Below are 25851 nucleotides of genomic sequence, written 5' to 3'. Positions count from 1 at the left end.
CTCTGCTAGCTACTACTACCTTAGCTTGACATCTGGCTCCATTAGTCCCCTAGTTATATACACACACATTCAGCCTCATCTTCTGCCATTTCTTGGAGCAAATGATAGGGGTCAACTTCTTGATGCTATTCTGTGATGTAATACTAGTTGCGTGTTGGAGCTATCCTCTATGCATGTTTAGTCAGACAGAAGCAGCAAGAGGTGATTGTATTGTTAGGAGTAAAGTAAGAGGTGGTGGCTCTGTTGCCTAGCTTGTAAGTGGATGATTTGATTCAATTGATGCAGCTGGACTTGTACTTGTTGTGGTGTTGTTAAGCCATTATTAGCAATTAATCTGCATAAGACTCTTCTAGCTTGCACAGATACAATGTTGTTAAAAAGGCAGTCAAGTACTAAGTTGGCCTTCTGTAAATAGCAAGTTGCCTTCTTTTTAATTGGAGATCATCCCTCTGGAGTGACATATAAGATTCCCTCGCAAAATAGACCATCAAGAATGGCATATTTTATCAAAGAGAACTGCTTTAGGTAAGGGATGTATGCATATATGAACATCATGTCATCATCTAGTTGGAGCAGAAAAATCATCATGTCATCATCCATCAACCCAGCTATCAATGTAATCATACTTGAAAGTTCTAATAAAGGGTAGTATGGGTTTGAGTGTTTCTTTACCTTTATTCTTTTCCATAGATCACAGCAATGATGATAAAAAGTTCATATGCTAATCCCAGGATTTTTTTGAAACTATGATGATTTTTATAGCAAATTCGGAAACTATACATCCTAATGCATAAAAATCAAAAGTATCATCCCGTCAGCCTACCGTTGGCCGAAGAGGGACTTTTCGGCCTACTGTTGGCCGAAGAGGGACTTTTCGGCCAACCATTAGCCAAAGAGTCCCTCTTCGGCCAACAATGGGCCGAAAAGTGGTCTTCGGCCAACACCTACTCTCCTGTATTAGAAAATTCATATCAATTAGGATTTTTAATATTTTAATTTGATTCTTTTTGCATTAGATTAGAAATTTTATGAAGTTGCTGTAGATATCAAGTTTGACTAGATTTGAAACTTTGAATTTGAATTTTCATGAATTTGCTCAAATCACTAGATTGCCTATAATTTGAGCTAGGAGTATTTTTTTAGATGATTCTTTTAATTTGAGCTATTTCTTTTAATTTTAATTGCTTTGAATTGTTTTCTTTAGTTTTTTTGACATATTCTTTTAGTTTCTGTTAAGTTAACAGTAGATATTTTATTTGTAGTATTTTTTATTTTATTTATTTTATCGTCCATTTTCTTTCCCGCCGTTCTTTCCCTCCATTTTCTCCCGCTATTTTCTTTCCCGCCATTCGTTGCCGCCATTTTCTCCCGCCATTCTCTCCCTCCATTATTTGCCGCCATTTGCTCCTGCCATTTTCTTTCCCATCATTTTATTTTCCGCCATTCTCTCCTTCCATTTTCTCCCGCCATTTTCTTTCACACCATTCTGTCCCACCATTTTCTTTCCCACCATTCTCCCCTGCCATTTTTTTCCTGCCATTCTCTCCCGCCATCTTCTTTCCCGCCATCTTCTTTCTCGCCATCTTCTCTTCTCAACTTATAAAATGAGCCTCATGGTGTCCACGACCGTAGATAACATCGTCTGACACGGTCTGTGTCTCCTGCGTCGGTGCAGGTGGTGGAGTGTGAAACACTGTCTGAGAGAAGTCATAAGTGTTTGCAGCTTCATCATCATCATTTGTAACGCCCTCGATGCGGCTATATCTCCCACATGTCGAAGCACGACTTAGAGGCATAACCGCATTGAAAGCAATGTCGCAAGTGAGGTAATCTTCACACAACCCATGTAATACATAAGGGAAAGAGATACATAGTTGGCTTACAATCGCCACTTCACACAATTACATGAATAAAACATTACATCATCCAGATACAACCAGGGCCCGACTACGGAGCCAAAATAAAAGAAGAACCCCAAATGCGACACGGTCCCGATCGACCCCAACTGGGCTCCACTACTGATCAACTAGAACGAAACAACACAAAGGACAAGATCTTCATCGAGCTCCTCCTGAGCTTGGTTGCGTTACCTGCACGGTTCAACGGCACCTGCAAGCTGGTTTTGGAAGTATCTGTGAGCCACGGGGACTCAGCAATCTCGCACCCTCGCGCTCAAGACTATTTAAGCTTATGGGTAAGGTAAAGGTATGAGGTGGAGCTGCAGCAAGCGACTAGCATATATGGTGGCTAACATACGCAAATGAGAGCGAGAAGAGAAGGCAAAGCACGGTCGGTAAAAGTATGATCAAGAAGTGATCCTAAAATAACCTACGTCAAGCATAACTCCAACACCGTGTTCACTTCCCGGACTCCGCCGGAAAGAGACCATCACGGTTACACACGCGGTTGATGTATTTTAATTAAGTTAAGGTTCAAGTTATCTACAACCGGACATTAACAAATTCCCATCTGCCCATAACCGCGGGCACGGCTTTGGAAAGTTCAAATCCCTGCAGGGGTGTCCCAACTTAGCCCACGACAAGCTCTCACGGTGAACGAAGGAATAGACCTTCTAGCGGGAAGACCCGATCAGACTCGGAATCCCGGTTACAAGACATTTCGACAATGGTAAAACAAGTCCAGCAAGACCGCCCGATGCGCCGACATCTTGATAGGAGCTGCACATATCTCGTTCTCAGGGCAACACCGGATGAGCGCTCCGTACAACTAAAACCAGCCCTCAAGTTTCCCCGAGGTGGCGCTGCAAAGGACTCTAGTTCGTACCAACACTTAGACAAGCACTGGCCCGAGGGGGTTAAAATAAGATGACCCTCGGGATGTGCGACTCCCAAGGGAAAAAGGCTAGGTGGCGAATGGTAAAACCAAGGTTGGGCCTTGCTGGAGGAGTTTTATTCAAAGCAAACTGTCAAGGGGTTCCCATTATAACCCAACCGCGTAAGGAACGCAAAATCTGGGAACATAACACCCATATGACGGAAACTAGGGCGGCAAGAGTGGAACAAAACACCAGGCATAAGGCCGATCCTTCCACCCTTTACCAAGTATATAGATGCATTAATTAAATAAGATATAGTGTGATATCCCAACAAGTAAACATGTTCCAACAAGGAACAACATCTCCATGTTCCAACAAGGAACAAACTTCAATCTTCACCTGCAACTAACAACGCTATAAGAGGGCTGAGCAAAGCGGTAACATAGCCAAACAACTGTTTGCTAGGACAAGGTGGGTTAGAGGCTTGGTTCAACAATATGGGAGGCATGATAAGCAAGTGTTAGGTATCGCAACATAGGCATAGCAAAAGAGCGAGCAACTAGCAAAGCAAAGATAGTAGTGATTTCGAGGGTATGATCATCTTGCCTGAAATCCCGCAAGGAAGAAGAACGAGTCCATGAAGAAGACAAACGAACGTTGACGAACGGGTCCTCACAAATGCGACGTTATCGTAACCAACCCGAAGAAGCAAACACCGGAAAAAAAGCACACAACATAGTAAACAACCAACACAAGAACATGGTATGATATGCGGGATGCAGTATGCGATGCATATGCATGATTTACAAGGGAAATAAATGAACCTGGACTCAACTTGGAAATCCAAGTGTGCCACTGGAAAGATGAGATGAAAGCGCTTGAAAACGATATAAAGATCAGCGGAATCGGAGTTACGGTTTGGAAATGGCAAGCAATTCAAATATGGCACCGGTCTGCGATAAACAGCAAGTAGCCATATAAATGCAACAAGATGAACATGCTACAACACCCAAACATGGCAACAAAATACATAGCAGGGATCCATTCATGATGCTTAACAAAAGTCTAGCACTGAGCTACGGCCAATTCATCCATTAACAGGTTCAAACAAGCATGGCAAAAATGCATTTGGTAAACAGATTTCAGACTTAGTGAAATTAACACAAGCCTGGAATTTCAGATCAGATAGCACTCTTCGGAGCAACAAAACTACATGCTACAGGACCTGAACATGGCAAAGTAAAGCATGGCATGGAGCTACTCAAAGAGCTTAACAAAAGTCCCTTAGTGACCTTGAGCCAAAAGGGATCAGAAAATATATTTGCAAGCATGTGAACATGGCAAAAACATAATCAGTTCTCAGACTTAGTGAAAACTGAAGCATGCTGAAAACAGATATCAAGTAGGCATGTTTACAAGCTCGATGCACTCCCTACAGAGCAAATCATGACAAGCTAAGCATACACCCATCAAGAATACACAAAATGCAAGCTAGACATGGCAAGAACAATAGCATAGCATGCACGGATCAACTACAACATCCTCGGCAAAATTGCTAACAAGTAGACAATCTGCCCAGATTCACGAAATGACAAAAGTAGAGCTCGATTGACTCAAGCTAGGGTGCTCCATAATTGCAAATAAATACATGGATGGATAAAGCACTACAAGATTAACAAAACATCCTTACTTATCATCCTCAAAAGAGGCACGGATCACTAGGAAACAACATGAACATATGGCATAATGAGATAAACAGGTCAAGGACTTAGTGAAAAAGCTAAGTCCCTGAAATCAGCCTTACCAAGTGCCTCACTTGGCAAGCTTGTGCTAGTCACCACACACATCACAAAAATACATGGGTTGCACCTCTAGAAAGATGGCAAAACCCTTAACAAAACATATGTAGAGCTCGTGGGCATACCATGCACATAATAATCATGGCAAAAATGACAAATATCTAAATGGAGCAGCAGATCTGACAATTATCTCAAATAGCATTCTTCTAACAGCATTTCAGACATCAAGATGAACTCAAATGAAAATGATGCAATGAGATGAAATGATGTACACTTTGAGGCGAACATTTTGATATGCTATATGCATGAATCGGAGCTATGGATGCAAAGTTACGGCACGATGAACAAGGGCATATGGATCTGGGAATTTCGGGGACTTAGTGAAAAAAACATGGACGCAGGATAGCTATCGTGCGCACGACCGGGGAATAGTGGTGGCTCACCATGGGCTTCGGCCCAGACGTGGAGAGGAGGCAAGCGGGCCGACGGAGATGGGCCTCAGTGAGATCGCGGCCTGCGAGGCCCATGCGGAGGGTCAACGGAGGCGCGCTCGTCTCCCTCGATCCCGATTGGATCCCAGGAGGCAAGGGCGGCGGCGCCCGATGGCGATGCCGGTGAGGGACGGCAGAGACCCGCCAGATCCGGGCGCGGGGAGCGGAGGCCGAGGCTGCGGGACCCGTTCCCGAGGTCAGCGGGGCTCGGCGACGCCGGCGTCGAAGATCGGGAGCTCGGCTCCATGGATTTCATGGCGGCGAGGGTTGGTGCAGTAGAAGCGAAGGCGCGAGGAACGGAGGCCGGCGAGGGGAACGGACTCCGACGAGGCATGGGTGGCCGGCGGGAGCTTGAGCGGCGGCGGCGGAGCGCTCGGGCTCCCAGCGCGCGGCGGCGAACCCGGTTCGGCCCGGCGCGGGCCGGATCTGGGCATGGCGAGCCCGCACGGCGGGGAAGTGGGCGCGGGGACGCGTGGCGGCGCCCGGTTGGGCGAGGGCGGTGGCCGGCTGAGGTGTCGGCCCCTGATTGGTCTGGGCGACGTGGCGGCGGCGGCGGACACGTCCAGCGGCGAGACGGACAAGTCCGGCGGCGCGGGGAGGAGAGGCTAGGGTTTAGACTGCGACAAAATTCGGGGAGGCACACATATTTATAGGTGGAGGGAGCTAGGAGAGTCCAAATGAGGTGCGGTTTGCGGCCACGCGATCGTGATCGAACGCTCTAGAAGATGAGAGGTTTTTGGTGGGTTTTGGGCCACTTTGGAAGGGTGTTGGGCTGCAACACATACGAAGCCTTTTCGGTCCCTCGGTTAACCGTTGGAGCATCAAACGAAGTCCAAATGGTACGAAACTTGACAGGCGGTCTACCGGTAGTAAACCAAGGCCGCTTGGAAAGTCTCGGTCCAATCCGGAAATGTTTAATCCCCACACATGAAAAGAAGGTAGGAAGGGACACCGGGTGACATAGGAGCGCTGGATTGCAAAACGGACAACGGGAAGAATGCTAGGATGCATGAGACGAACATGTATGCAAATGAAATGCACATGATGACATGATATGCAATGCATGACACGCAAGCAAAGATAAGGCAACAACAGCGAATAACTGGACGACACCTGGCACATCGGTCTCGGGGCGTTACATCATCGGAGAGTGTTTCACACTAATGACTTCTCTTAGAGAGTGTTTCACACTCCACATGAAGGCATCATCGTCATCCTCCGCCGATGCAACACTCTTGCCCTTTGATGATGTGGTACTATTGCCCTTTGACGATGCGGTACTCTTGCCCTTGGTGCTCGGCATGAAAATATCGTCTTCGTCCTCGTTGTCTTGGGTCCATAAATAAGTATGTTCTGTTGCAGCCTTTAGGAATGCTTCACCCTTATGTTGTTGCTTCTTCCATCTTCCATGCAACCTGAGACGTTCTTTTCGTATCTCCTCAAAGGTCCTTCCAGGCTACCCGCACCTACTTAATGCGTGAGCCAACTCATTCAGTAAGGTGTCACTACTAAGGAGTTCGTCCCATGGAACTATCCTATTGTCTATCGTGAAACTGGTGTCTAAACCCAAAAGACATTTGAACACACTATGGTGAAAACAACTACGATCAAAAGGATAACCGGACATCTTGACGAGACTACACTGGCCTCCTTAGTGTGGCGGGAGAGAATGGCGGGAAAGAAAATGGCGGGAGAAAATGGCAGCACAGAAAATGGCAGGAAAGAAAATGGAGGGAAAAAGATTGCGGGAAAGTATAGTTTTTTCATGTATAAAACGGCAATGGTTGTACAGGATTTATAAGGCACTTTTAAATATAAACTCCTATCAAGCTCAAAGTTTTCTAGTAGGATAAAAGAAATGAAATGCAAAAATACTACAAATAAATAGCTACTGATAAATTAACAGAAACTAAAAGAATATGTCAAAAAATCTAAAGAAAATAATTTAGATTAATTAAAATTAAAAGAAATAGCACAAAACCTATAAAACACTGAAACAGAATTGTTTTCATAAAAATCTAATTTTAAATAATCCTAAAATTTGCCAATTAATTACTACTGATAAACAAAGTCACAAAGAACCAGTAGCAAAAAAGAATCATCTAAAAAATACTCCTAACTCAAATTATAGGCAATCTAGTGATTTGAGCAAATTCATGAAAATTTAAATTTAAATTTTCAAATCTAGTCAAACTTGATATTTACAGAAACTTCATAAAATTTCTAATCTAATGCAAAAAGAATCAAATTAAAATACTAAAAGTCCTAATTGATATGAATTTTTTAAAACAGGAGAGCACGTGTTGACCGAAGACCACTTTTTGGCCTACCATTGGCTGAAGAGGGACTTTTTGGCCAACGGTTGGCTGAGAAGTCCTCTTTGGCCAACGGTTGGCCGAAAAGTCCTCTTTGGCCAATGATTGGCCGAAAAGACCCTCTTCGGCCAACAGTAGACCGAAAAGTCCCTCTTCAGCCAACAGGAGGCCGACAGGGTGATACTTTTGATTTTTATGCATTAGGGTGTGTAGTTTCCGAATTTGCTATAAAAATCATCATAGTTTCAAAAAATCCTCCTAATCCCATGGGAAGTGATGACTTCACATAAAAGAAGTCTAGTTGATAAAACTTATTGGAAATTAACAAACATAGCATTGGTCATTGATACAATTCATGAAAGAATAATAAAGTAAGAGAGATTTCACATATAAATATACTATCTTGAACATCTTTTATGATTGTGAGCCCTAATTAATTATTTCAAATCAAATAATTGATGTTGGATAAAAAAGACAATGTAATAAGTTATGTTTACTTATATTTACACAGAAGTTATATTGCCATGGATCCTCTAAGATATGATCTCTTACAGATTACTGGAGCGACTTTGTTTAAGCTGGTGCTTGTAGAAGCAGCAACTGACCAATGAGTGTGTGTGTGCGCGCCGCGCGCGCGCTTTTGCGTGCGGTAAGCCACTGGGCAGTGTGTAGCCTATGAGCGTGATTTGCCTCTCGAAATGGACAGACTTGCTACACATTAACCAGGTTAATCAATGATGATCAATGGTGTTGGTCTATATATTTGTCCAATGAGGCGTACGTACTGCCGTGCATGGTTTCTTATATGGGTGAATTTTATATTGAGCAACCATCTATAACTAAATGGAGATCCATATAACGACCTAAGTGCGTGCATGCAAGGTTCCTTTTTTCAGTGAAGGGTGTTAACTCAAAATATAGTATCAGTGCGATACAAAACCAAATCATTTCGGCATAGCCATAACGACTAAATCAAAGCTAGCGCTTCCATCCTAATCAACGAGCACGCAAAACTTCTGTTACACCCCATCCAGCCAACTTCCTCTCCCCCGAGGAAACGATCGACACAACAAGGGGCGATTCGATTTCGATGGTGGGTTTCGATCCGCGGCTATGGCGGACGGGACCGACGACGAGCCTGCCCAGCTCTGAATTCGGAGCTCGTCCATGGTGGTTGCGGCACCAGTACGGGCGCGGGGGGCAGCGGCGTGCATGGAAGCAACGCGGCCGGCGGCGCGCAGGAGCAACAGGGGGAGGCGAGAGAGAGAGAGAGGGGGGGGGAGAGGGAGGGGGAGAGAGAGAGAGCTGAAATTTATAATCCGGCCTATCTCGGTGGGTATATTTAGAGAGAAGTTTGGGGCCGGAGTAAAAAGTTTACTCCCTTACGGCGGATTGAGGATCGGCTAGGTGCCGCTAGTGGAGTAAAACTAAATTTTTACTCCTCTAACTGGCTATAAGGAAACGGTTAGAAATGCTCTAGGGACTTACATTATAAGGAGTCAGGTAGAGATGCCCTTAGGTCAGCGTCATTGTCATTGTCAATCCGCATGTCAAGTGATTAGGTAAACAATCATGTTTTCTTTGGTTTCTGTATCTCGCAGTCGTTGCTTTTTCTTTCTAATTTAATATAAGTCTTTGTTTTTTAAATTTATTCTCTTTTGCTAACAAACTATCAAGTTGCATACTGGATTAAGTAGAGATTATGACGTGCCGGCATATATTATCATTAGTTTGAGCATATGATAACTAGAAAAATATCTTTGTGCGTAGCTAGCTTTGTGCTGACCGAGTAATAAATAGTATAAAACTACTACTTTACAGGTTAGGGTTTCAAAAAACTGCCGGTTTTTTATTTTTTTCTCAAATAACTACCAAATGAGTGGTCAATTGTTTTAAAAAATCCAAATCGTCAATTCTTTATCAGTTGATCACGATTATGACAATTGGGATCCAAATGTAAGATAACCGTTTGTTTGACCATTTACTTTGACCATTAACTTACATGTGGGTCCCATGTGTAAGTTTTTTAAAAAGCAATCGGGTCCTTATATGTTTTTTGAAAAAAAGCAATCGGGTCCGTGAGAAGCTGCGCCAACCCGCCCTGAGCAACTGCGTAGGTGGCTCGCCGGCGGCCAGGTCGCGAGCCAGGCCGAAGAAGCCGCGCAGCCGAACGGTACTGCTGCTCCTTGCCGGCCCCGCCCAGAGCAACGGCGTCGACGGCTCGCCAGCTGCCAGGTCGTGGCCCAGGCCGAAGAAGCCGCGTGGCCGAACGTTGCTGCTGCTGCTCCTTGCCGGCCCCGCCCTGAGCAACGGCGCCGGCAGCTCGCCAACGGCCAGCTCGCGGCCCGGGCCGAAGAAGCCGCGCGACCGAACGCTATTGCTGCTCCTTGCCGGCCCCATGGTGGCGGAGGCGTCCGGCGAATGGGCCAACCCACGCATCGGCCAAAAAAATACGGTGAGGCGGAGAGGAAGAAATCAAAAGGAAAAACAAGAGATGCATTGTGCTTCAGTTATTTTAAGTCCTCTGACACGATACATCCAACCGGCTATTAAACTACAGGTACAACAACAAATACAACGCAGACATCTGTAGATGACATTGATCTCCTCTAGCAGAGGCTGTACAATGGAGACCAAGATCATGACATCTTCCCCAAAATCCCCGGTATTCTGGCAGTTCCCCATTAGCAACTCAATGAAGATGTCTCTCTCTGGAATGAGTCGCAATGCTACCTGACAGTTTGCAAGTATGCCCAACACGTTAGTTCAATTGACAAAACTCAAACTCGAGTCCCTCCGATCCACATTAATTATCGCTGATTGGTACAAAGTTGTACTAAATCACTGACAATTAATATGGATCCAATGGAGTATTAACATTTATCGAAAAAGTGAACTACATTTATCACGTGAACAATCTCCGAAAGATTGCTAGCTTATACAGTCATGTAAAATACTCCCTCCGTCACATAATATAAGAGACCGTTTTTTACACTAATATAATGTCAAAAATGCTCTTATATTATGCGACAGAGGGAGTACGTAGCAGCCGTGATGATGGACAACAGTATGTCAGCTGATCAAAGTGGTCATACCCTGTAAGCAGCTGATGAGATCCATCCATGGAATGGCTTCAGGGTGCTCTCGTATGCTTCTTCCACCATCTCTTGCAGGCTTGACTCTGGGTTCTTCACTAATCACTCCAGCAAACATATCGAGAAATTCACCGACCTAAACTGAACGTATTTTGCGACACATGAGAACAAAGGTTTTGGAACAAAAATGACACATATGGTATACAGGTACCATATGTTGTTAGATGATAAGACAGTCCATGTACAGTTAAGTTACCTAGCCAGCCAGATAATTGCCCTTGTACAACTGTTGGTCTTCTTTGAGGTCCCTTCCTCCATTTCTTCCATCACGATCTCCATCAAGCCCGCGTATTTCGAGGTGTCTCTTGCATGGAGATCCTGTAATCTCTGCATAAGGAAAGATAGATAACTGTGATCGCTTCGCTGCAATTAAAACGCGGAGCCGGTATGCTCAGTCAGTCGCTTAGTTATGTGAACAAATGCAATGCAGAATCACAATATTACCTGAACATTTTGCTGAATGTCTTGCCTGAGGACTAGAAGCGTTGGCCCAATCGCATCTTTGACGGCGAAAAACAAAGCATACAGTGAAAAAAGAGGGAGTACTAGATTTATCGCTGGAACAATCTTCAGAAAATTGTTACTTCCTCTGTTCATTTTTATAAGACCTTGAAGACATTTCAGACAATGTACAAAATAGCCCATTTTGAGTTATCTGAAATGACTTACAAAAGTGAACGGAGGGAGTAGCTTATACGGTCATGTAAAATATGTAGCAGCCATGATGATGGACAGCTGATCAAAGTGGCCATACCCTGTAAGCAGCTGATGAGATCCATCCATGGAATGGCTTCAGGGTGCTCTCATATGCTTCTTCCACCATCTCTTGCAGGCTTGACTCTGGGTTCTTCACTAATCTCTCCAGCAAACATATCGAGAAATCCACCGACCTAAACCAAACGTGTTTCCCGACACGTGAGAACAAAGGTTTGGAAATAGAATGGACATATACAGTACAATGATAAGACAACCCATGTACATCTAAGTTACCTAGCCAGCCAGATAATTGCCCTGGTACAACTGTGGGCCTTCTTCGAGGTCCCTTCCTCCACTTCCTCTATCACGATCGCCGTCAAGCTCGCATACTTCAAAGAGTCTCTTGCATGGAGATATTGTATTGTCTGCAAACGAATGATAGATAACTGTAATCACTTCAATGCAATTAACGGAGGGAGTCGGTATGCTCAGTCGCTTAGTTATGTGAACAAACGCAATGCAGAATCGCAATATTACCTCAACATTTTGCTTAATGTCTTGTCTGAGGACTAGAAGCGTTGGCCCAATCCATCTTTGACAGCCAAAGACAAAGCATATATACATTGAAAGAAGAGGAGATGGTAAGCCAAGGTTTAAAACAGAGTAGCTCTGAAGAAATAGAAGTTTAATCCATACTGTTTTCAGTTTCAATTTTGTTCGAGTAACTAACCAAGGACACGTAGAAGCTGGTTGGAGACACAGAGGAGATCCATGGTGGATGGCCTCCTAACTTTCCCCTGCTGCTCCTGATATTCACCATCTCCTGAGCTGGGCAAGCAGAGGTCGTCGATGGCCATCCTCAGCTCAGACTTGCCCCTCTCCATCTTCTCCCTTTCCATCTCTCCTAGTCCTAGCTACTACTACCTTAGCTTGACATCTGGCTCGATTAGTCCCCTAGTTATATACGCACAGATTCAGCCTCATCTGCTGCCATTTCTTGGGACAAATGATGGGGGTCAACTTCTTGATGCTATTTTTGTAATGTAATAATTGTTATGTCTTGGAGCTATCCTATCCTCTATGGGAAGTCAGAGCAGCAAATGGTGTATTATTGGGAGTAAAATATGAGGTGGTGGCTCTGTCGCCTAGCTTGGAAATGGATGATTTGATTCAGTTGATGTACTTGTTTAACGGTTAACCAGCTGGCTTGTACTTGTCGTAGTGTTGTTAAACCATTGGCTCCCCGGAAAAAAGAACGTTGCCAATTAATTGTAGCTCTATCTTAATTAACGGCTAACCAGCTGGCGTGGTTTCCAGGTGAAAGATACATGTACGAAAAAAATTACTTTGAGATGCACCGCAGCTCACTTTGAAGAAGACCTGGCCGGAAGCGCGGTACGCAAGCAATTCGGCGAGCGCTTTTCAAAACCCGAAACCCCACATGCGGTAGGACATGTCAGGGCGTGCAGCGGCTATGGGTTGCCCTAGGTCAACGTGATCACCCATGAGCATCGTGGATCGCTGCCCTATAAATGTGTGAAAAAAGGAAATAACATTCAAACCAATGTAGAACCAATTTACTGAAAACAACGCAAAACCACTTAACCAATTTAATTCTGCTAATGTTCTACTTGTATAAATATAATATAGAGCTAAAATACTACTGCTATAATATCAAACACATAAAAATATAGAGCAACATTACTGATAAAAATATATAGCAACAGTGATGATAAAGAAAAACAAAAACAAGACTGCATTGGCTACTACTGATAAATAATAGAGAGCTAAAAATACTTATAAAGCAGAGCTATGGCCAGAGATTTATACTTTTATATCAAGACTAATGGCCAGAGCATAAAAAACTGACAACTCCTACACTGCACTAGCTACTTATGCATTTGGTACTATTGTTGTATCAAGATTTATGGCCAGAGCATTATACTTTTAACATCCTAATTGCAGACTAATTCTATGTGAATTAAGAAGTAATCAATTCACAGATTTCACAAAATCACTAAAACAGCTAATTGCACTGCTCACTTACCTTTTTTGCACAGCCTAGAAACCTCCTGTCACTATTAGTGGATTCAAATGCCACCAACTTTTCACAGGGGGCTCGATGCTCATAACGTGCATCATGATTTAGAGCCAGGCCGCTCCATTTCATGCACTCCATGGTCGCAGGTGGCTAAACATAAGCAAAATGGCTTCAATTTTGATTAGGAACAGAAATTCCCCTTTCTCCCTAGAACCCTAACCCTAGGTGTGGTTCAAAGGAGCAGATGCTAACCTGGCTTGTCACAGATTCATCGTCAGACGACGTTGGCAGATCATCCCAAGACACCATGTCTCCCTCCCGTCGGCGGTGCAAAGCTGGTCGCGGCGGCGGCAGCAGCTGCTGTGGTGCGAGAGGGGAACGAGCAGAGGAGAGAGCGGTTGGATGAAATGCCCTCCCGCGCGTGACTAAGACTTAACGAGCGGTGGTAACTGTCGTCTGGCCTCGGCCGTTTGCCCTGGCCACGTGGTTCCGACAGGGGGGCCCCAAAATGCCAGATTTTCACTTAGTCACGGCTCACAGCTCGTTTAGTGCGTTTTGTTATTCACTTGCACCAAAAGTGGTGGTCTTTCGTGATTTTTGGCAAAAAGGTTAGTTTTGGAGTACTCTGGCCACAAATGTGGTAGTTTTCAGCAATTTACTAGTCTGAGTCCCACCACCCACCAGCCAACTCTTTTATGCACTCTAGGGTGGTTGGTGCATCGGCAAGGAGAGTTCTTTTGGAGTTGTGCTCTTCGGAGGTGACCGGTGTTGGTTGAGACGCGGCTTCGTTGATCAGTTTAGGGCATGTTCTTATGTGTTGTGGTTGTACTGTCTACATTGGAGTTGGAGTGAGTTTGCTTCTTGCCGGGTTGTAGTGGGAGCTTGTCAGTCTTTTTTGTATTTTACCCTCTGTCTTCTATAAAGCTAAGCCATGCAATTTGCGTCCACTCAAAAAAAAGTAGAGATCATTAGTCTGAGTATACGATAACTAGAAAAATATCTTTGCGCGTAGCTAGCTTTGTGCTGACTGGTGACACAACAACGCAAACATCTTTGGTTTTATTGCCGTGAGATTGCAAGTGGCTTTAGATCGACGATCGGCGCCATTGTCATCCTCGGCCTCATCTAGGAGATTAGGTGAAGAAGTATGATTTGATTGGTTTTTGTATCATGCAGTTAGCAACAAGAGATGAAGAAGAAGATTCTCGATGATCGCTTGTGCGGAAGCATGAACGGTGTTGCCACTAACCAACAAAAATAATGTGAGGGAGGGAGGAAGAAACCAACCGGCCACATTGTGTTTCGGTTATTTAAGTTCTCTTACGATACATCCAACCGGCCACCAAATACATGGCGCAGACATGTGTGAAAGCTTAAACAAAAAGGTATCACCATTTTTACAAGGCAAGGTAGGTTAATTAGCTTATTATATGCGGTACACTAGTAGATATAAGTAGAGCCATCAGGTGACTGGTCATCCTTGTGTTTCAGCTGGATTTCAGCCTGTCGAGACGGTGCTTAACCTGTAAATTAACCACCATGAGCTGCATCAGCAAATACACACCTTCCCCAAAATGATCATTAAGAAGATGCAGGGATTGATAATGGAGAACACCGACCGAAATGGCATTCATCTCCTCTAGCAAAGGCTGTACAAGTACAAATGAGAGCAAGATGATGACATCTTCCCCGAAATCCTCGTTATCCTGGCAGTTCCCCATCAGCAACTGAATGAAGATATCTCTTTCTGGAATGAGGCGCAATGCTATCTGCCATTCGTCTAGAAGATTTTACCTAGCTACCTCCAGGCATCAAACATCTCTCCCTCATGGGTTACAGCTTACAGGGAGTAACATCACAACAAGATTGCGTCGCCACCACCACCCTGTTGCGACCCCGGCTCACCACCAGCAGCCCCGCCGCCACCGCCAGACATGTGCTGCCCGATCTTGGACACAGCCCGGTTGGCCGCGTCGATCTTGGCCTTGATCTTCTCGGCGTCGTCCGAGGCCATCTCAGCACGGAGCTCGGCGACGGCCGCCTCGATCTCCGACACCACCTCCGCGGGGACCTTGTCCCGGTACTCGCCCAGGCTCTTCTCCACGTTGTACATGGTGGTGTCCGCGGTGTTCCGCACGTCGATCAGGGCCTTGTGCGAGTGCACCTCAGCCTCCTGCACCATCTTCTGGATCTCCGCCTCCGACAGGCCGCCCGAGGACCGGATGGTGATCTGCTGCTCCTTGCCCGTCGCTTTGTCCTTGGCCGTGCCCCTCGGTGCTGGCGGGATGCCGACCAGGTCGAACTCGCCTAGGAGCTTGTTGTCTGTTGACATCTCACGCTCGCCTTGCAGCACCTTGATGCCCACTTGCGTCTGGTTGTCAGCGGCGGTTGACAACACCTGCAGTGCAGATATTAAGAGCGCCGACATTATATTGTTTCTTGTTAGTATGTTGTGCTGCCAAAACAATATCATGTACATGCCAAGCAAGCTGCTCAACACATGTTAGATGAATAAAAGTACGATTCATCTTAGGAAATGTACTATCACAGAAAAGGCAAACCGAAGGTTCTATTATGGCATAAGGATGAATCAGTACTCTGCTATTAGGGAAAAGCCAGCTCCATGAATGCCATCAGAAGGCACAGACATAGCTAATGCTAATTGATCCTCTTAGGAAATGCACCAAGAGGTGAAAGCAAGTAAGCAAGCTAATAGTACTACAGAGATTGATAAAAAAGAAAAACTTGTCACTATCAGAGGACATGACCAAAAACTACAGTACAATGTTCAATTGCGAACAACAATCATCAGTAACTGGACACAAGTTTAACATGACAAAAACAATGTTCAATTGCACCATCTATCAATGACTGGACACAAAGCCATCACATAAACATCTCAAGTAACTGGAACAAAAATGAAAAGAACATCTAAACAGAGGAAGATCGGCGATACACAATCAGCAAAAATGACAAGAACATGCAACACTAGTTCATAGTACTTGAGAACCATGGAGTATTATACTACTAGTTCAGGAGGAGTGAAACGTGGTTTACCAACCTGGCTTTTCTTGGTGGGGATGGTAGTGTTCCTGGATATCAGTCTGGTGAAGATACCACCAAGAGTCTCAATACCAAGTGACAGCGGGGTAACATCAAGGAGAAGAAGCTCCTTCACATCTCCACGGAGAATGCCACCCTGAATAGCAGCACCCATGGCCACAGCTTCATCTGGGTTGACTCCTTTGCTAGGGCCTTGCCAAAGATCTCAGAGACTATCTCCTGCACTTTCGGAACCCTTGTCATTCCACCGACGAGAAGGACCTCATCAACATCCTTGGTGGTTATGCCGGCATCCTTCAAGCAGCTCTTGCACGGCTCTCTGGTCCTCTCAATCAGACTGTTCACCAGAGACTCAAATTTTGATCTTGTCAGTGTGATGTTCAGATGTTTTGCTCCACTGGCATCAGCAGTGATGAAGGGAAGATTGATTTCAGTCTGGGTTGTTGAGGAGAGTTTGATTTTTGCCTTCTCAGCTGCTTCACGCAGTCTCTGCAGGGCCAATCTATCCTTTGACAGATCGATATTTTCAGTGTTTTTGTACTCGCTCACTAAGAACCCCAACAGAGTATTGTCAAAGTCTTCTCCACCCAGGAAAGTGTCGCCGTTTGTTGCTTTGACCTGTCAATCAAGAACATAATCAATCAACATATCAGCAATGGAAACGAAGCATTTATATAACAACTTAATTAATTTCCTTACTGAAGCAAACTACTGCTAATTAAGAGACAGGTTACAACAAGCATCATTGAAGTAAGCTGGAACGGTAATGACAGCCTTGGAAATAGACTTGCCAAGGTAAGACTCAGCTGTCTCCTTCATCTTGGTCAGCACAAACCCACCAATCTGGCATTTTGTGTAAAAGGGGTTCAAGACCGTAGATGCGAGCAATCCTTTTTTTTGCGGAGGTAAAAGGGTTGTATTACTCAAGAGCATAGAAGTTCATCCCTACACAAGCTAGGGATGTTAGCCGGGCCAGAGCGGAGCCAAACCACCGTACGGTCCTCCGTTCTACCAAAATTTGCTAAAACATGGCTTACATTATTTTGCTCTCTAGAGATATGAGTAACACTAGACTCCCTAGAACCCAAAAGAAGCTTGACCTCTGAAACCACCATTGCATGTTCGGATCGGTCTTGTCCCGTCGCCTTGATCAACGATATTCCATGCAGGCAATCGCATTCGAGGGCGATCGGTAGCTCAGTCCACTGTAAGGCCAGTGCGAGTCCTTCCCGGCACCCTTCCAGCTCGGCATGAAGTGGGTTAGGGCACGAACGCAGGGCTCTGCATGCAGAGAAGATGATGGCGCCATCATGACCACGTAGAACCATGCCGGAGCCCGCCGTACCATCCTCGTGGGCGAAGGATCCGTCGACATTCAGCTTAGCCCACCCATGCGGCGGTGGGTGCCACTTCCAAGGAAGCTTTGGTCCCGTCGACACATGCGAAGATCGCCGCACCGCCCCTTCATGCTGCAGAACCATCTTCCCCTTATCCCAGTCTCCTGTTGGGAATTGTTGTACACCCAACAGCGAGGAAACATAGCTCTGTAGGAAGCGTCGAGAGACCTCCATAGGCGGTGGTTTCTTGTCATGTTGGATCTCATTACGTATGAACCAACACCTCCACATCACCATGATGACTCTGAGACGGTCACCCTCCTCACACTCCGCCAAGAGGTTCAAGAACCATTCCGGCCCCGTGTTCCGTATGGATGTGACTTCGGGAATTCTCCACACCTCCGCCATGGTACGCCATAAATCCACAGCCCGTGGGCACCTGCAAAACACATGATATGTGTCCTCTCGCTCGAGACCACATAGTGGACATATATCAGATACCTCCATATGGCGATCAAATTTGTTAGCCCAAGTAGCAAGTGCATTTGTAGCCACCCACCAACCAAAGACACGCACCTTCGGAGGAGCAGGGCACCTCCATAAAAATGCCCAGACGACACGTCGCCCGTCCGGTGCCCTACTCGCCGCGACTGAAGAGGGACGCAACTTGTCCTCGAGCGCCAGCCTGTATGCGCTACGCACGGTGAAGATACCAGTGCGTTCGGCACCCCATGCAATAAAATCATCTCCCAGCCTTGGAGATGCCTTGATCTTCAAAATTTGTTGTACGTCAACCGGCCAGAACACCTGTTGGAGCAAATCAACGCGCCAAGCACCATTGTCATCCAGCAGCTCGCTCACCCTCCTCAACCTGCAGCGCCCTTGTTGAGTTATTGGAGGATGCCCAATGGGGTGGGGGATCCATGAGTCTCTCCAAATGCGAACAGATAGCCCATTACCAATGCGCCAGACCAAGCCCTTCTTCAATAGATCCAAGCCATGCACTATTGACTGCCAAGTTTGCGAAGCATTAGTGGAGAAGACTGTGTCCTCTAGTTTGCCAATCCTTATTAGTTCTCCTTCATCGACATGCACGCCATATTTCACCTGCCGCTCTACTGGGCCTGGCTATTATTGTTTCTTCTTCTTCATCCGCTTCCTCTCAATGGCATGTGGGGCCACGTCTTAACTAAGTTCACCTAGCGCCGAGGCCAGCATATCAGCAGTGACAGAAGGCTCCTGGTTCTGGCTTTTCGGCTTTCTCTTTTTCCCTTCATTTTGGTTTTCCAGTTTTTTCATTTTGCTTTTTTGGGTTCCTGGTTCATTTAATTCCGGTTTATTGGGTTTTTTGTTTTGCTTTTTCATGCAAAACCTAATTTTGAATATCTCATGTAACAAATCCAACATGAAAATGATTCGTGATTTGAACGCAAGGTTCAAGAGATAACACATTTTGGGGCAAAAATCTACTAAAAAAACTCTCAGATTGCACTGCATGTGCGCCACTTGTCCACACCAGAGAAGGTGGGAGTGGCTTTTGAGAGAGATACCCCTTAAATTAGTAAGGGACGACGGATGAGTTAATTGGTCCGGCACATTTTTCGGTAGCAAAACATACAAGACGTTTTGGTTTTCTTTTCTCCGCTGTTCTTTACATATCCTTTTTTATATTTATTTTTAATTCTTTTTTTTCAAAAAACCACACTGTTCTAAAACAATGGCCGCAAATTTGGAATATATTTGCCCTTTTGAACTATAATGTTCTGTTTTCCAAAAATGTTCGCAGTTTTGAAAAAAAAATCACATTTTAAAAACATTGTTCCGAATTTTGAAAACTACTCACATTTTGTTCGTAGCTTCAAAAAAGTATCAACATTTAAAAAATACATTTTAAAAATATTCGGATTCCAAAAAATGTTATTTTTTTAGAAAAAACTGATCAAAAATTGAAAAAAATTCACATTTTTAAAATTTTGTTCGCTTTTCCAAGAATGTTCCAAGTTTTTTCCAAAAAAATGTTCTCAGATTTTCTAAAATGTTTGCTGCAATGCCTTGTTCCAGCTTTGTAGATGCTTGGTCGATCTCTGCAGTACTTTCTTTTTTAAGAAAATCTCTGCAGTACTTGATCCAGCGCTACTGTGCATTTCCAAATTGCTTCCCTGTGCTATTAATGGGCCGGCCCACTCGGGCCCCTGTGCGAAAGGGCGACTACTTGTCGCAAGGAGCGGCATATAGGAGTTGCCGCAGTTGCGTGTACACAAATTTTTCTTCTTTTTATTACCACCCTTCCAATTTTAGTTCCAGATCCTATTCCCTGTATGGGTTGGGGAATAGCAAACACACGCAACCGGGAGCAACTAGTTAACGAGCGCTCCTTCGGGAGCCTCGCAACGATCAGCGTCACTTTGCGCGCTCTTAGCCATTCGTCACGTGTCGCGCTCTGGACGCTCCCTTTGAATTTTGTTTTTTTTTATTTTTCCGCACGCGTTTTCGGCTTTTTAAACGGTTTTTTTCTTTTTTTCGATGTTTTGTTTTTCCCCTGGTCTTTCTTAGCTTTTCGATAAAAAAAAATTGTGCAAAAAAATGCGTTTTATTTTTTTTCCTTTCATGAAAGTCACGGTTTTTCTTCCGCGAGAGGCACGGTTGTGCTTTAGCGAGAGTCACGGATGTGCCTTTCGGAAACGAAAAAAATGCGTTTCTGTTTTTTTTTCTTTCACGAGAGTCACGGTTTTGCTTCCGCGAGAGGCACGGTTGTGCTTTTGCGAGAATCACGGTCGTGCCTCTCGGAAAGGGAAAAACAAAATGCGTTTTCTGTTTTTTTTTCTTTCGTGGGAGTCACGATTTTGCTTCCGCGAGAGGCACGGTTGTGATTACACGAAAGTCACGGCCGTGCCTCTCGAAAGGGAAAAAATACGCGTTTTCTGTTTTTTTTCTTTCGCGAGTGTCATGGTTTTGCTTTCGCGAGAGGCACGGTTGTACTTTCGCGAAAGTCACGGCCCTGCCTCTCAGAAACGAAAAAAAAATGTGTTTTCTGTTTTTTTTTCCTTCCATGAGAGTCACGGTTTTGCTTCCATGAGAGGCACGGTTGTGATTTCGCGAGAGGCACGGGCGTGCCTCTTTCGGAAAGGGAAAAAACCATGCTCCTGGTTTGGTTTTTTTGCCCGATTTTTTCGTCCGGTTTTTTTCATGAAAAAAAAAGTTCGTCAAAACCTATCAACATGGGATCTAGTTTTGAAAAAGTATCAAAGCCAGAAATCCAATGGTGAAAACGGTTCAAGATTTGGACGCACGGTTTAAGAGGTAAAATATTTTGAATAAACGAATCTACGAAAAAAGGAAAAACTCACTATTTTGGGAACAGTTTTAAAATTGACGAAAAAAATATCAAAATCAAAGAACATTTTCTGAAATCTAGAGATATTTTTTGGAATACAAACTAATTTTTAAATTCATGAAGCTATTCCGAAATATGGGAATATTTTTTCAAATTTATGAAGTTTTTTGAAATTCATATGGGAATAATTTCGAATTCATGAACATTTTTTGAACCATGAAACATGTTTTCAAATTAGTAATATTTTTTTAAAATTATTAGTATGTCTAAAATTTGTGGACAGTTTTTTAAATTAGATGATGTTTTTTAAGAAACAGGAAAGTTTTTTTAGATTGGTGAACATTTTTAAAAACTTGTAAACATTTTATTAAGGCTTTTGTATTTTCATGCCCCTTGTTACTTAGTTGTGCTCTATTTTACCCCGCCCATCTAACATTCCCCGGGTTTTCCCTCCTCTAGTAAGCTCAACCTCATATATGTCCAAATGGGGCTTCCCGTCGGGTTAAAGTTGTTGACCGTTACTTAGCTTGGTTACTCAGCGTGGGACCCATGAAATGGTGACGGGTGGGGCTGGGTAGGAGACGACTGGGTCATGTCTCTCTAAAAAAGGGACCCCAAAAAGAGTCTCTCTCTCTCTCATTTCCCAACATAAGAAGAAGAACCAGAAGATAAGACTATGCTTCAGAGCTCAAAATGCATCATGGATTTTTAGAATTATTTCCTAATATATGAAGACTTATGGGGCAAGAATGGGCAAGAGGGGAACCACCAGAGGCTCACACACCCTGGTAGCGCCGCCCCCCCTATGGTGCGCCATGTGGCCGTATGGGGCCCCTGTGGCCCCTCTGCCAACGTCCTTTGGCTGTAAATTATACTTTGCCCTAGAAAAATATCACAGAAAATCCTCGGGACTTTCTGCTGCCGTCTGTGAGGCGGAACTTGCGTGGAGCACTTTTGCTCTTCGACATAGCGATTCTGTCGAGGAAATTTCTCTCCGGGAGGGGGAAATCGAAGCCTTCATCATCATCAATGCTCTGTTCATCGTGGGGATTATCCTCTTCATCGACACCTTCACCAGTACCATCTCATCTCCGAACCCTAGTCTTGTTACCAGCAATCATGTGAAGTTTATTCCTGTTCAATGTTTTAATATTATATTGTGTTATTCTTTCCTCTAATGGTGTTATGTGAACGTCGACTACATCACACTCCACCATCTTTGGACCTAGAGGAAGGCATTGTGAAATTAGTTTGTAGATGATGGGTTACAGGAGTGCTAGAAATTCAAACCCTAGATTGAGAATTATTCCATAAGGGTCTACTTTAGATCCCATTGTACTTGTGGATCATCAATAATATGTCTTACAATAGTTGCATATGCGATACGCCGATTAAAAATATGACTAACTTGGAAATGGATGGTTGGATTGATGATGGCAACGATGGCTATGGAGATGAGATGGGAAATGGCGGCGGCTAGGGTTGGAGGACGATTCTGGTGCTCTGTTTCATGAATGGTGCTTTCCATGTTGGGAATTTGTTGTCGCCCCTTTTATAACTCCTGGCCAGGTGGATCTCCTGGTGCTGACTTCGACTAGTATGAGCAGACGCGGTCATACAAAGTGTCATCTTGCACTCTATTGCGTCCGGAATTTCTTCGTGTTGACTTTCCTTTTCCCCAAACTTCACTCTATTACTCCTAAAATGTTTCTTGTTGATTTATCTCTTCCATCAAACTTCGTGTTTCCTCGTACATGGTGATTCTCTTCCATGTTTAGGCTCTTTTCCCGCAGAAACACATTAAACAAAGGATTTCGTGATCACTAGCATTCATTAGTCATTAGTGACAATATTGGAGGGAATTTCTCATAAATGCCAGGATTATTCATTTTATACAATGGTGTGATGAGCGCAAAAATATCCTTCATCGGATCCTTGCTCTCCAACACGAAGAATGAGAAAGAAACAAAAGAGAGATATAAAAACTAGGGTAAAAAGTAGTAGATGAATTTGCGATTGTATTTTTTTTCTAATTGGCCATCACCTCTAATTTACGGGCCGTTGTTGTAGTGCACTATTTTAGTTGTAACTTTTGCATACAATCTTGGATTGAGATGATTCAAAAAGCAAAAACGCTTGTCTTGACGTGACAAAGAATTTTATGCAGAACACGGTGCGGTGTTTTTTCTGCTCGCGTGGTGCGCTGCAACCCCACGCGCGGGCACGGTGCGGTGATCTTTTTTCCCTCGCGTGATACCGTACGCTCGAGGCCTTCGTTGTGACTACCATTCTAGAAGGCTTTATATGTTAGATGAGGATGTCATATCGATCGTACGTGGCCATATATATAAGCATCTTCTCAATTTATTAGCTCGCTCACTACCGTCTACCCAAGCAAGGCCTTGCGTATGCAACACTCGCATTCAAGTACCGTACGTCCATGCCTGCCTGCCACCAGCGCCCTACGTAGATGGAGGCCAGCAGGTCATCGTCGTTGCTTCCGGCGGCTCTCCTCCTGGCCCTGGGCCTCCTCCTGAGCCGCCCCGCCGCCTCCAGCCCTCCGCCGGACGCGGTTTCCTGCGCCCGCGGCACGTCCGACTGCACCCTCGCCAAGACGCCAACGTCTACGGCTCCTTTTCGGACCGCACCGCCTGCCGCGCGGCTGACGCCACGTTCCCGCGCATCGAGGCGGAGTTGGTGGCCGCCGTGGCGGCCGCCGCGGCGGCCAAGCGCAAGGTGAAGGCCGTCCCCAGGCACTCCCGCCCACGGCTTCCCCAAGCTGGCCTGCCCGGGCGGCCGCGACGGCACCATCATCAGCGTCGACGCCGCCAAGGGGCTGATGACCGTGGAGGGCGGCATGGTGCTCCGGGACCTGATCCGCGCCGCCGCCGCCGCGGGGCTCGCGCTGCCGCACTCGCCCTACTGGTACGGCGTCAGCGTCGGTGGCCTGCTGGCCACGGGCGCTCACGGGAGCTCGCTGTGGGGGAAAGGCAGCGCCGTGCACGAGTACGTGGTCGGGATGAGGATCGTCACGCCAGCGCCGGCGAACCAGGGGTTCGCCGTTGTGAGGGAGCTCGGCGCCGACCACCCCGACCTGGACGCGGCCAAGGTCTCGCTCGGCGTCCTTGGCGTCGTCTCCCAGGTACGTACCTACTCCTACACGTGTAGTATAGTTGCCAATGCGCATGCATGCCAATGTGCTGAAGTGGGTTTTGTGTTACTTGCTTGCCTACGAAAGCTTGGCTGTCTTGGTACGTGACGCATACATACATACACACACCGGTGAACATACAGCTTACAATTTTTGTATATATCGCTTCGATGTACACAAATGTTCACATTTTTGTATGTGTAATGTTCCTATAAAAAAATGTCACTAGACAGGGTAATCCCATCCTTATGTGTGTTGTGTGTCATGCTTGCGCAGGTTACTTTGCAGTTGCAACCGATGTTCAAGCGGTCCGTCATGTTCCTGGAGCGCGACGATTCGGACCTGGCGGCGCAGGTGGCCGTGTGGGGCGACCTACACGAGTTCGGTGACATGACATGGCTGCCGCGCCAAGGCAAGGTCATCTACCGCGAGGATGACCGTGTCGATGTCTCGTCGCCCGGCGATGGCCTCAACGACTACCTCGGCTTCCGCTCCTTCCCGACGCTCGGGCTCATCGTCGCGAGAGTCGCGGAGGAGCATGTGGAGGAAATCAACGACATGGCACGATGCCTAGCCGCGGGGGTGCTGCCCGCCAAGTTCCCCATGCAGGCGTATGGCTTCACCAACGACGGTTCCTCCTTCATGGGATACCCGGTGGTCGGGTACCAGCACCGCATCCAGGCGTCCAGCTCATGCATCGGTGCCAAGGGCACCCTGCTCCGCTCCTCATGCACGTGGGACCCACGCGTCCGGAGCCTCTTCTTCTACAACTCGGGCTTCAGCGTCGCGCTCTCCAAAGCCCCGACGCTGGTCGCCGACATGCAACGACTTCGCGACCTCAACCCACGCGCCCTATGCAGCCTCCACGCCAAGATGGGCGTGCTCATCCGCTACGTTGGGGCCTCCTCCGCCTACCTCGGCAAGACGGAGGACTCGGTCAATTTTGACTTCACCTATTACCGGAGCTACACCCAAGGCAGGCCGTGTGCTCACTCTGATGTGATCGACGAGCTCGAACATATGGCTTTGTTAAGTATGGCGTCGTCCCGCAATGGGGCAAGAACCACAACTTCGGCTTCGACGGCGCCATCGCCAAGTGCGCAAAGTCCGGCGAGTTCCTCAAAGTGAAGGAGAGGTACGACCCAGATGGGGTCTTCTCTAGTTAGTGGAGCGACCATGTGCTCGGCATCGATGGGAGCCCCAACATCGTTCACAAGGGTTGCGCCATCGAAGGGCTCTGCATATGATCTCACGACTCGCATTGCGCGCCAGAACAAGGCTATTACTGTCGGCCTGGAAAGGTGTACGCGGAGGCAAGGGTATGCTCGTTCCGACCCACCTCACACCGCGACCACAACAACGAAACATGAATCAAGTCATGGATGGGTCAAGAAGTGGTGCGATCTAATGTTGAATTAGTATGCTTTTGTAAGCGGTGTGTTGATTTACTTCATTCTCTTCCACATGGTTATCTAAATCATTTTTCCGTAGATAAGTGATTTATATCCATACATGCGCTGGAAGCCGGTTGTAGGTTTAAGAGCATCTAAATCGGGCTTGGCAAATCCGGTCCCCTATATGCCCGCAGGCGCGTTCACGGACGCTTGCCGGCCTCTCATATGTGCTACCGCACATTCATATGTCTCAAATGTGAAGCCTCAAATCCATGTAATCCATGCACATCGATCATACG

The 25851-nt window shown here is 45.9% G+C and overlaps 3 pseudogenes; 1 reads left to right on the top strand and 2 right to left on the bottom strand.

Annotated features, from left to right (window-relative positions):
* Positions 1-9640: 9640 nt before the first annotated feature.
* On the bottom strand, positions 9641-12131 carry LOC123108265 (glycolipid transfer protein 3-like; annotated as a pseudogene).
* A 2997-nt stretch (positions 12132-15128) lies between these two features.
* Positions 15129-18081, bottom strand: LOC123101747 (heat shock 70 kDa protein, mitochondrial-like; annotated as a pseudogene).
* A 5396-nt stretch (positions 18082-23477) lies between these two features.
* On the top strand, positions 23478-25528 carry LOC123101746 (probable L-gulonolactone oxidase 4; annotated as a pseudogene).
* Positions 25529-25851: the final 323 nt, after the last annotated feature.

Source organism: Triticum aestivum, chromosome 5A (genome assembly GCF_018294505.1).
Source record: "Triticum aestivum cultivar Chinese Spring chromosome 5A, IWGSC CS RefSeq v2.1, whole genome shotgun sequence".
Lineage (NCBI taxonomy): Eukaryota > Viridiplantae > Streptophyta > Magnoliopsida > Poales > Poaceae > Triticum > Triticum aestivum.
Note: the sequence above shows the minus strand (reverse complement) of the source record. Positions and strands in the feature narration are given on the sequence as shown.